General features: G+C 60.9%; 1 gene segment (V, D, J or C); it reads left to right on the top strand.

The window, feature by feature from the left end:
* The first annotated feature begins 240 nt into the window (after positions 1–240).
* On the top strand, positions 241–3806 carry LOC307070132 (Ig gamma chain C region-like). The segment is given in 8 exons: positions 241–614; positions 712–833; positions 1042–1371; positions 1455–1775; positions 2009–2168; positions 2303–2496; positions 3191–3324; positions 3555–3806.
* Positions 3807–13670: the final 9864 nt, after the last annotated feature.

The following is a 13670-nucleotide window of genomic DNA, read 5'->3' as shown; positions in this document are numbered from 1 at the left end:
GACTTTAATCCAGGTGGTCACCCAGCCCTGACTGGGCTGCTGAGTCCAGGACCCACAGCTGCGAAGGCAGAGAACCACAGTGGCAGAGACCATGCCAGGCCGCTGGCCTTCAGAAACTCTGGAATCACATAGTCTCTGGGCACAACGGTGGCCCAGGCCTGCACACCTGATGCCCTGCCTGGACCCTCGCAGGGGTGAGGCCCTGGCAGTCACACGGCCTCCTCTCTCACAGCCTCCACCATGGCCCCAGCAGTCTACCCTCTGCCTCCCAGCTGTGGAGACACACCTAGTTCCACAGTGGTCGTGGGCTGCCTGGTCTCGAGCTACTTCCCTGAGCCAGTGACCGTGACCTGGAACTTGGGCGCCCTATCCAGCAGTGTGCACACCTTCCCATCCGTCCGAGGGTCCTCGGGGCTGTACTCTCTCAGCAGCACTGTGACCGTGCTGGCCAGCACCTCGTCCGGCAAGACATTCACCTGCAACGTAGCCCACCCGGCCAGTAGCACCAAGGTGGACAAGCGCATCGGTGAGAGCACGGGCCGCAGGGAGGGTGTCCACTACGGGACAGACCCGGGATCAGCCCTCCCACCTGAACGGACCGCACACCAGGAGTGGTGAATCCCACCCAGGGTGTCACGGGAGGCCTGTCTCTCTCCCTCACCTGAAGGCCTCCCAGGCTCAGGGAGGGGGTCCTCTGGGCGTTTCCACCAGGTCCAGTGTGGGCACAGGCTGGATGCCTCCCCCAGCCCCTGGGCCCCACAGAGGCGGGCACAGGTCTCAACTGCCAAACCTGGCCCTGCCCGAAGACCAGCCCCAGGCCATCCCCAACCCCGGTAACCTCCAGTCTGTTCTCTGCAGAAATCAATGGCCCAAACCCCTATTCCAGGTGTCCCAGATGCCCACATAAGTCAGCCGGCCTCAGCCTCCACCCCTCGGAGGTGGACCTTGCCCTGGCGTGGCACTGGGGGGTGGGGGGCGTGGATAAGTGCCTAAGAGGCAGTCCACCCAGGGGCTAACCCCCCACCGTGTCTCCCTGACCAGCCCCTCAGCTCCCAGGAGGACCGTCCATCTTCATCTTTCCCCCGAAACTCAAGGACACCCTCACAATATCCCGTACACCGGAAGTCTCCTGCATGGTGGTGGACGTGAGCAAGGAGGACCCCAATGTCCAGTTCTCCTGGTACGTGGACGATGTAGAGGTGCACACGGCCAAGACGAAGGTAAGGGAGGAGCAGTTCAACAGCACCTACCATGTGGTCAGCGCCCTGCCCATCCAGCACCAGGACTGGCTGAAGGGAAAGGAGTTCAAGTGCAAGGTCAACAACAAAGGCCTCCCGGCCCCCATCGTGAGGAGCATCTCCAAGGCCAAAGGTGGGTCAGGTGGACGGGCGCAGGAGGGTCCCTGGGGCCAAGAGCAGTGACCATCGTGCTAACAGCCATACCTCTCCCCACAGGGCAGCCCCAGGAGCCACAGGTGTACGTACTGGCCCCACCGCAGGAAGAGCTGGCCAAGAGCTCGGTCAGCTTAACCTGCATGGTCACCGCCTTCTACCCGGGCGACATCGACGTGGAGTGGCAGAGAAACGGGCAGCCAGAGTCAGAGGGCAAATACGGCACGACCCCACCCCAGCTGGACACCGACGGGTCCTTCTTCCTGTACAGCAAGCTCAGGGTGGACAAGAAGAGCTGGCAGCAGGGAGACAGCTACACGTGTGTAGTTTTGCACGAGGCTCTACACAATCACAACACGCAGAAGTCCATCTCCAAGTCTTCGGGTAAATGAGCCACACGGCATTGTTGCCCCAGCGAGCCCTCCCTCCCCTTGGGCTCTCAGGGCCCAGTGAGGCCGCCTGAGCCCCAGCCCTGTGTACATTCCTCCCGGGCGCCGTGAAATAAAGCACCCAGCACCGCCCTGGGCCCCGCAATGCTGTCATGGTTCTTTCCGAGCAGAGCCCCGGGGCACGTCGGGCCTGCGAGGGGCAGGGGTGGACCCGGCTCTGGGTCACAGGTGTCAGCAGCAATGCGGGAGAGCTGACCCCACTCAGGGCCGGACCCAGAGTGTGCGGGTCTGTGCAGGCCACTTGGGGGCTGCCCGAGGCCGGGGAGGGCCTCTCCTGGAGGCGACAGCTGCTCTGGCCGCCCTCCACCCAGCAGCTGCTGGGGCTCGAGTGTGTGCCCGGAACGGGAGAAGCCCACCAGAGACCCTCAGGAGAATGAGTGCCCACTTCTTCCCGCCCCTGTTGCAACCCAAGCTGTGGGACACTGGCCGCCCTCGTCCCCATGTTCCTATCCCTGGCTCCAGAGTCCGCGTGCCGGCTCTGTGCCCCCACGGGGGCCACACGCGGCCCAGGGTGGGGGGACGGCCGTGCTGCTCCGTCGGGCATGAGATATCAGGGCCCCCCCTCAGGCCAGGTCGCTCTACCCTGCTTGTCCCTGCCGGGGGCCAGGCCTGGGCACTCGTGGGGACACTCATCGCTGTGCCCAAAAGGGGCAGAGGCAAGCGGCCCTGAGTGCCCGGGGGGGACCCTCCACACGCACCCGTGGACACCGAGCCCAGAGCCATTGAAAACAGACCCCCCACTGAGTCACACCAGCCGGCACACCACCGCCTTCATCCACATGCACTCACCTGCCCACGTACACGTGTGCAGTGCACCCACCACAACACCCACGCACGTGCACACACGCGGGCCTTGCACACGGGCCCTCCCACAGGGCAGCCGCACAGACCCACACCCGACCTCAGAGCTGGGTCTCATGAGCCATCACCGTAGACCCCAGCCTGGTCCCCACCCTCCAACGCCCACGGGACAGAGCCCAACAGGGGCAGGGCCCACGTGCTCTGCTGACCCTCCCGCCCTCCGGGTCTGGCCCCCAGCGGGAGAGGAGCCCAGGGCCTGAGCCACTGTCCTGCCAGGGGGTCTGGGCACCCTCCCCGCAAGGGCCCCAGCTCAGCACACAGCACAGGAGAGGGAGCAGGCCACACTGGGCAGGCCGAGACGGGGGCCTAGGCTGGAGGAATGGGGGGCTGGGGCTGGTGCCCAGCGACTGTCCTCAGGTGCCTCTGGCCCGGCCCACCCGGGGCATCCCGCCACCTCTGCGCCACAATGGGAGCCGCGCTGCGAGGCCCCGATGAGCCCCACCGCCCCCCGGGGGCAGGCGCAGCACTGACCCCGCCCTCCCTGTGCAGAACTGCTCCTAGAGGAGGAGGCCTGTGCCGACGCCCAGGACGGGGAGCTGGACGGGCTGTGGACGACCATCTCCATCTTCATCACCCTCTTCCTGCTCAGCGTGTGCTACAGCGCCACCGTGACCCTCTTCAAGGTGGGCGGGTCGGCCCCACTGTGCCCTCGCGGTCCCCACTGTGTCTGCACCTGGCCCCTGGTCCCTCACTGTCCCTCAAGTCCCCTCACTGTCCCTCAATGTCCCTCACTGTCCCTCACAGTCCCTCACTGTCCCTCACTGTTCCTCATGGTCCCTCACTGGCCTTCATGGTGCCTGACTGTACCTCACAGACCCTCACTGTCCCCTCACTGCCCCCTACTGTCCCTCAGTGTCCCCTCACCTTCCCTCACTGTCCCACACTCTCCCTCACTGTCCCCATCATGGCCTCCTGTCCCCTCTGGAACCCCGCGCTGTCCATCGGCCCGGGGACTGGGGGGCAGGCCCTGGGAGGTGGCCCGGGTGGGCTCCAGCCTGCACTCACCCCCGCCGCCCCTCAGGTGAAGTGGATCTTCTCATCGGTGGTGGAGCTGAAGCGGACAATCGTCCCCGACTACAGAAACATGATCGGCCAGGGCGCCTAGTGCTCATGACGGGCGGCGTCCAGGGCCGCCCCAGACCTGTAGGACCACATCCATCCGCTTGTGCCGCTCAGCCTGCGCCAGGCCTGTTCCTCCGCCCGCTGACCTCGCCAGCCTCCGAGCTCACGAGCACCCTCGCCTGCACTCCCGGCCTCTGGTCTCGTGGCCACCACAACCTGCCCCCCACCCCCCTCACAGACCCAAGTGGACTGCAGGTGATGCCCACCCTGAGCTGATGTCCCCGCAGGACACCTGTGGGGCCCCAGGGACCACCTGGAAGGCCCGGGTCGGCTTGGGGGTCCCCTTCGAAGAGGAGGAGGAGGCCGGCGTCCGGGCTTCTGCACAGGGCCCGCCCCCTGCCTCTTGTCCCTGACGGGCTCCAGATGCAGGGTCTCCAGGAGGAGAGCCTGTGCCAGATGCTGGAGGGAAACCGCCCCCCTCAGCGCCCGCCTCTCCCAGCAGGAGACCTTCTGCAGGTGCCGCTAACGGTCCCTCAGGTCACCACCACCGAGGACGCTGCTCAGATCAGGTCCTGGGCCCGAGGCTGCCGCAGGAGCCCCAGCACGGGAGGCGGTGAGGTCCAGCCAGACCGGCCTCCCGGAGAGGACGCTGTTGACCTGGTGCCCCGCGGGCTGAGCTGGAGGGGCTCCCAGAGAAGAAGGCAGAAGGCACGGCCAGCCCATCCTGCAGCCAAAAGCTTGAGTCACGTACAGCAGGAGCTCCGCCTGCACCGGGGTGGGGGTGAGAGGCATGACCCGCGTAGGGCCAGCCTCCGACCCCGGGCCCCCGCCTCAGGGCCCGGTACCAACTCTCCAGTCTCTGCGGAAAAGCACAGTCAGCATCCGCATGTGGAGGAGCTGCTCCCCGGATGGAAAAGAAGGTCCACGTCACTGCAGCCTGGGAGGCGTTTCTCCTTTTCTGAATGTTGGAGCCCGTTGATGCTCTTCGCTGTCTCTTCATTTTTTTAATGACAATAAAGCGTTCTTTACAATCGCCTAGCTCGCTGAGAAGTCTCCCTAGGTTAGCACGCCGTCTACCCTCGTGAAATCCACAGCCGGTCTCCCCCACACACCACCCAAGCCTGGGGTCCCCCCCTCACCTGTGGGCGCAGGGGCGAGCCAGGGGCCTGGGGGAGCCACACGGAAGTCGCACGTGTTGGCTGTGTCTGCACAGGAGGCTGTAACAGACAGCACAGGGGGCCTTTGACAGCAGACATCACTGTCTGACACCCTGGAAGCTGGAATCCCAGATCCAGGAGGTGCAGGGCTGCCTTCTCCTGAGGGCTGTCTCCGTGCCGTGTACACGCCGTCTTCTCCCGTGTCCTCACGTGGCCGTCCCTCTGTGCGTGTCTCTGTCCTAATGTCCTCCTCTTTTAAGGACGCCAGTCAGCCTGGATTAGGGCCCACCCTGGAGACCCCAGTTTGCATCATCACATCTTTACAGACCCCATCTCCAAATACAGTTACATTCTGAGGTCCTGGGGGTCCGGGCTTCAAAACTGGAATTTGGGGCACACAATTCAGCCCAAAACAGCCGAGCTGGGTGCGAGAAAGGAGGACCAGGAGGGAAGGCCAGGAAGCCAGGCCAGGAGGGGCAGCGGTGGGGAGGGGCTGCCAAAGGGGAGCAGAGGCAGACCTGGCTCAGCGCTCAGGACACACTGGGCAGTGAGGAGGACCGCAGGAGGGGAGGGCGTCCGGGGGGCACTGAACTCAGCTGGCTGCACAGAGGTGACCAGTGTGTCACAGGAGAGCAGGAGTGGGGCTCCAAGGGGCTCTGGCGAGGGACCAGGAAGGGTGGCCGTGCAGATGCCATGAGGCCACTGTGCCCACCGGCGGGCAAGGATGCAGGGATGGGTCAGGACTCTGCCCTCACAGAGACCAGGGACCCATCCCTCCTGGTGATTCCACCTCAGAGGAGACACAACCCTCCCCAGAGGGCAGAGTCAGGATCCACAGCTGTCGGCCCTTCTCAGTAAAAGCTCCAAAAAAGTGGGCCGGGGTCTGGGTCTGCTGCTGGCCATGCTGAGCTCCCTCAGCCCGGCATTTCAGTGGGGCTGGCTCATCCCGGGGACGTGGCCTTGGGCTGCTGGAAGCTGCGCTTAATTTTGTTGCAGCCTTTCAGGGCGGGGGGAGGAGGCCGCCACTCGACAGCCCCAGGTCGAGGCTCAGCTGGACAGCCCCCCAGACCACAATCCAGGGTCTGGTCAGCATGGACACTGTGCCCCAAGGCCATCCGATGTGCCGGTCCAGCTTCCTATGGGAGAGAGAGACAGACAGACAGAGGCAGACACAGAGGGAATGGTATGCAGGGAAGGGACTGCATCGCTCAGGGGGCCCTGCACCAAACGGGGAGGCTGGGAGGGGCGGCAAACAGGACGGCCGAGGGTGGACAGCAGTGTCCAGGAGAACATCTGGCCCTCGGGGACCCTGCCAGGCATGCTGGGCACGCAGGCACAGGAGCCCCTCTGCCTGCTGGGCTCCATGGGGATTCCAGGTGAGGGACTTGGGGATCACCCCACACCCTGCGTTTCCCTCCCCCTAAACATATAACCAAGAAGCTGAACTTGCCTGAGGGCAGCACAGCCTGCCCAGCCCTGGGCCCTGTCCCTCACTTCCACCTCCCTGACCAACGATAAGCCTCTAGCCGGCCCGCCCCGCAGGAACGCCAGAGTGGTCACACGAGGGCCGGCCCCACGGCCTCCTAGCTGAACACCGTCCCTGGCATGGCTGCCTCTGGGTCCCTCAAGAACTGCCCCACACTGGGCCCCACGCTCCCACCCTCACCCCCCAGCAGTGCCACACCACATGGCATCCCTCACCTCTCCATGCCCCCCGAGCACCCCAAAGCCCAGTGGCGACGCCTGCCCTTGAGCCCCTCGGGTTGCCCCTGTGTGAGCCTGAGATCAACCTCTCGCTGCCTCCTGACCCCAGTGCCCCCCCAGACCATGAGCTCCATACACACATGTCAGTGTCTCACCTTGCCACCACACACCTTCATCTGTGTCTTATACACACACACACACACACCGAGCGGCCCCAGCTCAGCCCCAAGGTCGAAGGCAACAGGGGGCCCACCTATCACAGCCCCACCCCACCCCACTTTGGGGCAAGTCCCAGAAGAGCATCTGTTCCCTCCACAGAGAGACCTGGGCTGGGCGTGGGTGCTGACCACCCCAGGCTTCTCCCAGGCTCCTGCGCTTGGGCCCACACCGGTTCTGACTGAACAACCCCTGAAACACAGTGATTGCCTGGAGCCCATGGCCCAGCCCACACTGGAGCCCAGAGCCACATGTCGGACTCAGCGTCCCCACCAGCCCAATCCAGGGTCTGAGTCCAGCCCAACCAAGCCAAGGGCTCACTCCCCAGGCTCAGTCCCGCCCTCTGTGCCCCCAGGTCCAAGTGCGCTGCCCCCCATGCCCTGTTCCTGTCCCGTGCCCACCCTCCCTGCTGTCCACCCCCAGGCCCCGTTCGTGCAGAATGAGGATGCAGAGCAGACCTTCTGGGGAGAGGCCAGAGGAGTTTTCGGGGCTGCAGGCAGGGCCCTAGGCTGTGAGGTAGGGTCCCACAGCAGAAGGCGCTTCCCAAGGGGTCCACAGTGTGGCCAAATCAGCCCTGCAGTACCCGCCCCCATCCCCTGTGCTCTCGTCCTGACATAGGAGAGAGATGGGCTCCAGGCTGAGCAGCTGCAACCACTCTCCTGCTGACACTTCGAGATGATTGGCCAGAGACCACCTGGAAAACCGTCCCCATGTAAGCAACCCAAGCCACCCCTACGGCACATGACTCACTCCAAGTTCCCCGTGTGCTCTTCCACTCTTACCTTCCTTCTAGTAAACACAGTCTCCATTTCACAGTCTTGGTCTCTTTCCTAAATTCTTTCTTCAAAGAAGATAAGGACCAAGGTCCATCTTCCAGCCACTCCACCACCAGATTCATTTGGGTGCCGTGATTCGGATCCCCAGATTCAAGGTAGATCGCAGGCCTCGTGCAGCTGCGGCTAGAGACCCCTGAGTTCTCTCTCCGCCTTCCACACTCTGCCTTTTCTAAGACTCTCGGGCCATGATCTCAGTCCATCCATCGTGTTATGCTTCCCCTTTTCGGAGGATGGCTGGGGTTTCCCCGAGCCACGTAGCTTCAAGTCACACTCTGAGTGACAGTGGACACCATCCTCCAGGGTCTGATAGAAACACGTTCTCCAGCCATGAAGGAGCCTCATGAGCCTTTCTCCTAATTCCTTTTGGGATCCTCTTCTGGGGCTTTCTTTCCTACCTTACTTGCACAGGGGTCTCTTCTTCACTTCCCCCATCCTTGCCAAGCGTTGTGCTATGTAGGTAGAATTCACAGGTCTGTGTAGGACTTATTTTAGCTGCTAGGAAAACAGGGCGAGTGATCTTGGACTCTTGTGTTCCTGGTCATCCACCTCGCCCTCTGTCCACTGACCCCTTACAGGAATACTGACACCTCCGACCCTCAGGCCCTGACCTCCATGCCACCTTACATTGCACCCAACTCCAATTCCTCCAAGAGTTCTTTTCTTCATCTCTTGGAACCCCTTCTCTTCAGGCCTTGGCAACTTATTCCCTCCCAGCAAAAGACTTTGGGTTGGTCGATTCCACGCAGCCCACGTCCTGAATCTTTTAGATGCCCGGTGCAGGGCGATACACCCCAGCAAAGGATATAGTCAAAATATCATCCCTAAGGAAAGTCCTGGCAACCACTCTGCCCTAATCAAAACGTCCTCCCCAGGCAATATGGGAGGACTGCCTGTGCAGGAAACTACGTTCCACCAGAGATGTCTGGTTCAGGATCGAGGGGGATCTAGGGGAAGCCCTGGACCCCTTCCAGATTAAAGCCTCGTGGTAAGTGTTTCTGGCATGCCGGATTTAATTCCTAGGAGAGCCTCTTTGTTCTTGGCTGCAGGTGGCTCAGCATGGGAGGACCCCTTCTAAACCAGAAGAAACACATCTGGGATGGATCCTTAAGAATTGGAAGCTTTTTAGTTGAGTGGGGCTAAGAAAAGAAAGACTTGAGTTTTACTGTAACACCACCTGGCGTTTATATGAGTTGGGGGGATGGAGAGAAATGGCCCAGAATTATAATACTATCTTGCAATTGGATCTTTATTGGCCCAGGTTTGAAAATAGACTGAGGTTCCCTGTGTCCAGGCCTTCGTGGCCCTTTCCCCGAATCCCGCTCTGTGCGGCTCCTAAAATCAGAGGCCTAGGGAGTCAAAGAGCTCCCCCGACACCCTAGATGACCCTCCTTTAACCCTGCACGACTCTTGCGGGGAGAGCGAACCTCTCCTACTCGGAGCGCCCTACTTCTCCATATGTCCCTGACCAAACCCAAACCCAAACCCAGCCTCCCTGTGCCCCTCCACGCCCACTGGTACCCCAGGATGCAAAAGCTAGTCTTACTGGGTAACCTGCAGTGGAGCTTCCCACCATCTAGGATCGGGGGGGTTATGCCCTCTGGGCAAGGGGCGAATGGCAAAGGCACAATCAGAGTCCACTTGCCCTTCTTCCTACCCGCCTGAGCCCAATGCAACCAAGACTGGGCCGAGTGTCCAAAGACCCTAGTAGGTTTGCTGAAGGACTTCAAGCACTAACTCCGGCCTTTGATTTAACTTGGAAGGACCTCCAAATAGTATTGTCTACCTACTGTACCCATGAGGAGAAACAAAGGATTTGGACAGCAGACCAGGGGCATGCTGACCAGCTCGCCAGGCACCAACTCTACATTTATGATGGGGGTGGGAACACAGTCCCCCATCAAGAGCCTGTTTGGGATTATAGTTCCCAGGGGTGGTGGGCAGTGGGGGAACGAAGGCCAGGAGCCACATGGTCCAATGCCTATTAGAAGGAACGAGAAAGTACTTTAGGACGCCAGTCAGCCATGAAAAGGTCAAGGACGTGACCCAAGAGAAAGAAGAAAACGCAGCTCTTCTTCATGATGGCTTCTGGAGGTGTTTAGAAAATTTACTAACATAGGCCCCTTCACTCCTGAGGGTCAGTCCCTGCTGGGACAACATTTCATCAGCCAGTCTGCCCCTGATATTAGGCAAAAACCCCAAAAGTCACAATTAGGCCCACAAACCCCTATGCACCAACTCATAGAGGTGGTCTTTGGGGTATTTGATAATCAAGACCAGCCGGAGGGGGAAGAAAGAACCCAGCACGAGTAAAGGCAGGTCAAAGCTCAAGCTCAGCTGACAGCCCTTGCTGTCAGCCACGTTTTGCAACCTCGGGAGAACCCAAAGGACACAGGAAAGTTCAACCATCGGTCCGGAAGTAAGACCAGGAAAGGGGAATGCTTCAAATGAAAGTCGACTGGCCGTTGGACCCATGAATGCCAGAAGGAGCCCCCCAGGCCGTGCCCAGTCTGCAAGCAGACGGTCATCAGGGTGGGACTGCCCTCAGTCCCGAAGGGGAAGGGGGGTTCCTGCTCCTGGGATGGCCATGCTGGACAACTGAGTCAGCCCGGGGATTCTGGCAGCTCCCCCCAACGAGATGTCCATCTCCATCAAGGGGCCCTGGGCATCCTTGACGTGGCAGGTAGGAAGATCAACTTTTTAGTCCATACGGGAGCCTCTTACTCTGTCCTGATTTCTCACACTGGGCCTCTTTCCTCTAAAAGCTGCGTTGTAACTGGTGTCGATGGAAAGCCTCTCACCCGTTACTTCACTGAGCCTCTCATTTGCCAGCTTCAACAGCGTTTGAGCTCGCATGCCTTTCTGGTTGTCCCCGGAAGCCCCACCCCACTGCTGGGGAGAGATCTTCTGAGCTTCCTTGGGGCCATATTATGATTAGGAGACCCTGAGCAACCCCTTATTTTGACCCTAACTGAGGCTAAAGAAAAGAGGGAGCTAGAACCTATCCCTAACCACATCTCTGCAGATACAGTGACCCCTGAGAAGGCCATCAACGTGCTAGCCGCGGCCCAAGGGGGAATGTGCGCCATGTTAAAGGAACAGCACTGGCTTTGGGTAAACCAAACAGGTCAAGTCCAAAAAGATACTCAGGGCTTCTTATCTGAGGCCTCTCAACTCAGGGAGCAGGCATCCCAGGGATGGCTCTCACCTGGTCCTGGTTCTCTCGGTTCCTACCACTCATAGGGCCTTGAACCTCTATCTTTCCTCTTCTCCTCTTGTCTGTTTATCGTCTTAGAAAGATTTGTCTCCTCTAGATTACGGAAATTCCATGTCAAGATGATGGTGATGCAGGGATTTCAGCCACTCCCTGAAACACATCCTGTCAGGGTGGCAGCAGAACTCACCCTGGGGCCCCTTAACAAGGCAGAGTGAGAGTTCTGTGGCCCCAGTTAGGGAGGGTCCATGAGCCCAATACCAGCCTGAAGGAGCTACAGAAGAGGGACATTGCCCTACATCCTACCAATAAAGACTTCTTGGGGTCCACATATCTCAGGGGTGATTTGAGGTAGGAGATAGATGAGCCCAGCACAGGAATCAGTTCAACCTCTGTCTCCTAATTTTTCCTAGTAAAGTTCATTAAAGAATCCCATGCCACCTGAGCATACCTTGGGGAAGGTGCCTGTGGTAGCTTGGGAGCAGGAGGTGCCCCCCCACCGAGGACGTGGACAAGGGGCCAGAGGGAAGGGGGCAGAGGGCAGCTCTGGGCCTCGAGGACCCAAATGTCCAGCCAGGCTCCACCTCAAGAGTCCTTCAATGCCCACAGAGACCCCGGTTCAGGCTCCACCACGCCTGCGCCACTGGCCTCCAGCCCAGACTCACCGCTCCTCCCCGCACAAAGGTAAAAGCAACAATCCCCATCCCCGTGGGCAAACCCTGAGGGGCTCATTCAGCGGTCAGTGCAGGAGGCCGCAGGAACACAGCTGCACAAGCACCAGGGTGAAAGCCGGCATCAGCCTCCTGGGGCCCCAGTCACCACCCAGCCATCCACCCACTGAGCTCACACAGACAGGCCAATCCTCAGGCCCCGTCCCGCCATCCCGGACGTCCTGATGAGCAAGCGAGAGCTGTCTGGGGCTGGCCACCACCGTCCTCGAGAAGAAAGCTGGAAGCCACAAAGACAAGAGCCACAGGCACCAGGGAGAGGGCCGGCTGGCCAAGCACAGTGGTGGGCATGGGCTGAGCCTCCTCCTGAGGGTAAAGAGCCGGAGAAGCCCGCCCACAAGGGTCTCTAGTGCAACAGAAACGGGGCAGAGCACATGAGCACATGTGACACAGGGCAGGACTCCTTCATATACAAAGAGCACTCAGCAACCAATGAAAAGAAAGAAATGTGAGCAGTGGGTCCTTCACAGAAAGGAAAAACCGGGTGGCCAATAACAGGAAGAAAAGGTTTCAATTATTAGGAAAGGTACAAAAAGGAGGAAACTAGGGGCGGTGAGTGACCCTCTTGGCCTCTTTGAGGACCTGTGAGCAGTTAAGACCATTCTTCAGGGCCCGCTGGCCTCCTTCCCAGCATACAAGTGCCCAGATTCTGTTGACAGGAGAGTCCACTTGTGGCGAAGGCCCTTCTGAGAGCCGCCATTTGCGCTCAGAGACCAGGTGTCCCACGGACTCCAACACGGACCAGGAAGCCTGTGGAGGTCGGGCATAGAAAACCCAGGACTGGGCAACTCTGAGGCTTGTCCAGAGACAAGCCTGTCCAGTTTGGTTCCAATAGAACATGAGAGGGGCCGTAGAGCAATTCACACAAGGTCCAGGGCACAGCACTGCTCTGCTCGGCCCCCTCACACCGACACTCTCTGGGGATCTGCTCCAGAGGCAGGCAGGATGCCCTGGGGATTGGTGCTGGAGGAGGTGGGAGTGGTGCCCACCAGAGTTTGGAGGCCCAGAAGGCTCAGGCGAGGGGCCTATTACCCAGGGTGCTGTGGGCCGAGCAGGCATATTCCCTCAGGAGGGTGGAGCCGTGATGGCTGGGGTTCCCACTCTGTCCCCTGGGTCCCTGGGCCCCACTCACCACAACACACACACCAAAATAATGCATCTCTGTGGCATCGGGACTCCCCCAGGCCCTCTGAGACAGAAACCACCCAGAAGAAAAGGGAACTTCAGGAAGCAAGCCATGCCGCTGGGTTTCAGTCCTGTTCTTAGTGTTTGCAGGGTTGTGGTCAAGGAGTTCACACATCCAGGAACTGGTTACCAGTCCTAGGACGCAGGGCTGCAGACACAGAGCACAGCCCTGAAGAGCCACATGCTCCTGTGGCCAGAGCAGGGAGGGGGCGTGGAGCCCTGGGCTGCAGGGGAGCGAGTCCACCACCCCAGCACTTGGTGAGTGGGGTCTGAGAGGATCAGGACAAGGGAGTGGAGTGGGAGCCACGGAGGGAAGACTGGCCTCGGGGACCCCACAGAGCGGCTGCAGCAGCCAGGCGGGCACGGGGAAGGTGGGCTGCCCAGGGGTCACAGTGCTGGCCCAGGGCAGGGACTAGGGAGCCGGGCAGGGGCATGTCCACACCAAACCCAGGGGTGGCAGAGCTCGGCGGGGCTGCTGGGCCTTCAAGGAACATGATAGGCTTGGGGATGGGAGCCTCAGGGCTTCGCTCAGCAGGATGTGCTGCGGGCACAGGGGCTGGGGCTGAGGACGAGGCCAGGATGGACAGGTGGGTCTGAGCAAGGACAGAGGGAGGACACTGGCTCGGCGCAGGGGAAGGAAAGGCCCCCCGTGTGGGGGTGGGGGGCGGCTGAGGGTCCTGCCCAGGACAGTGGGGCCGGCTTGGATCTCAGGGCAGTGGCAGCCGGGGTGGCGGTGGGCTCTGGGTAGCGCCGGGGCCCAGGGCAGCGGGAGCACCAGGAGCACAGCAGGCAGGGCTGGCCTGGGCTCCTGTGTGTGCAGAGCTGGCCGCACAGAGGCTGAGCACGCAGCTGCACAGGCTACACGAGGGG

Source organism: Hyperoodon ampullatus (assembly GCF_949752795.1).
Source record: "Hyperoodon ampullatus genome assembly, contig: scaffold_303, whole genome shotgun sequence".
NCBI lineage: Eukaryota > Metazoa > Chordata > Mammalia > Artiodactyla > Ziphiidae > Hyperoodon > Hyperoodon ampullatus.
Note: the sequence above shows the minus strand (reverse complement) of the source record. Positions and strands in the feature narration are given on the sequence as shown.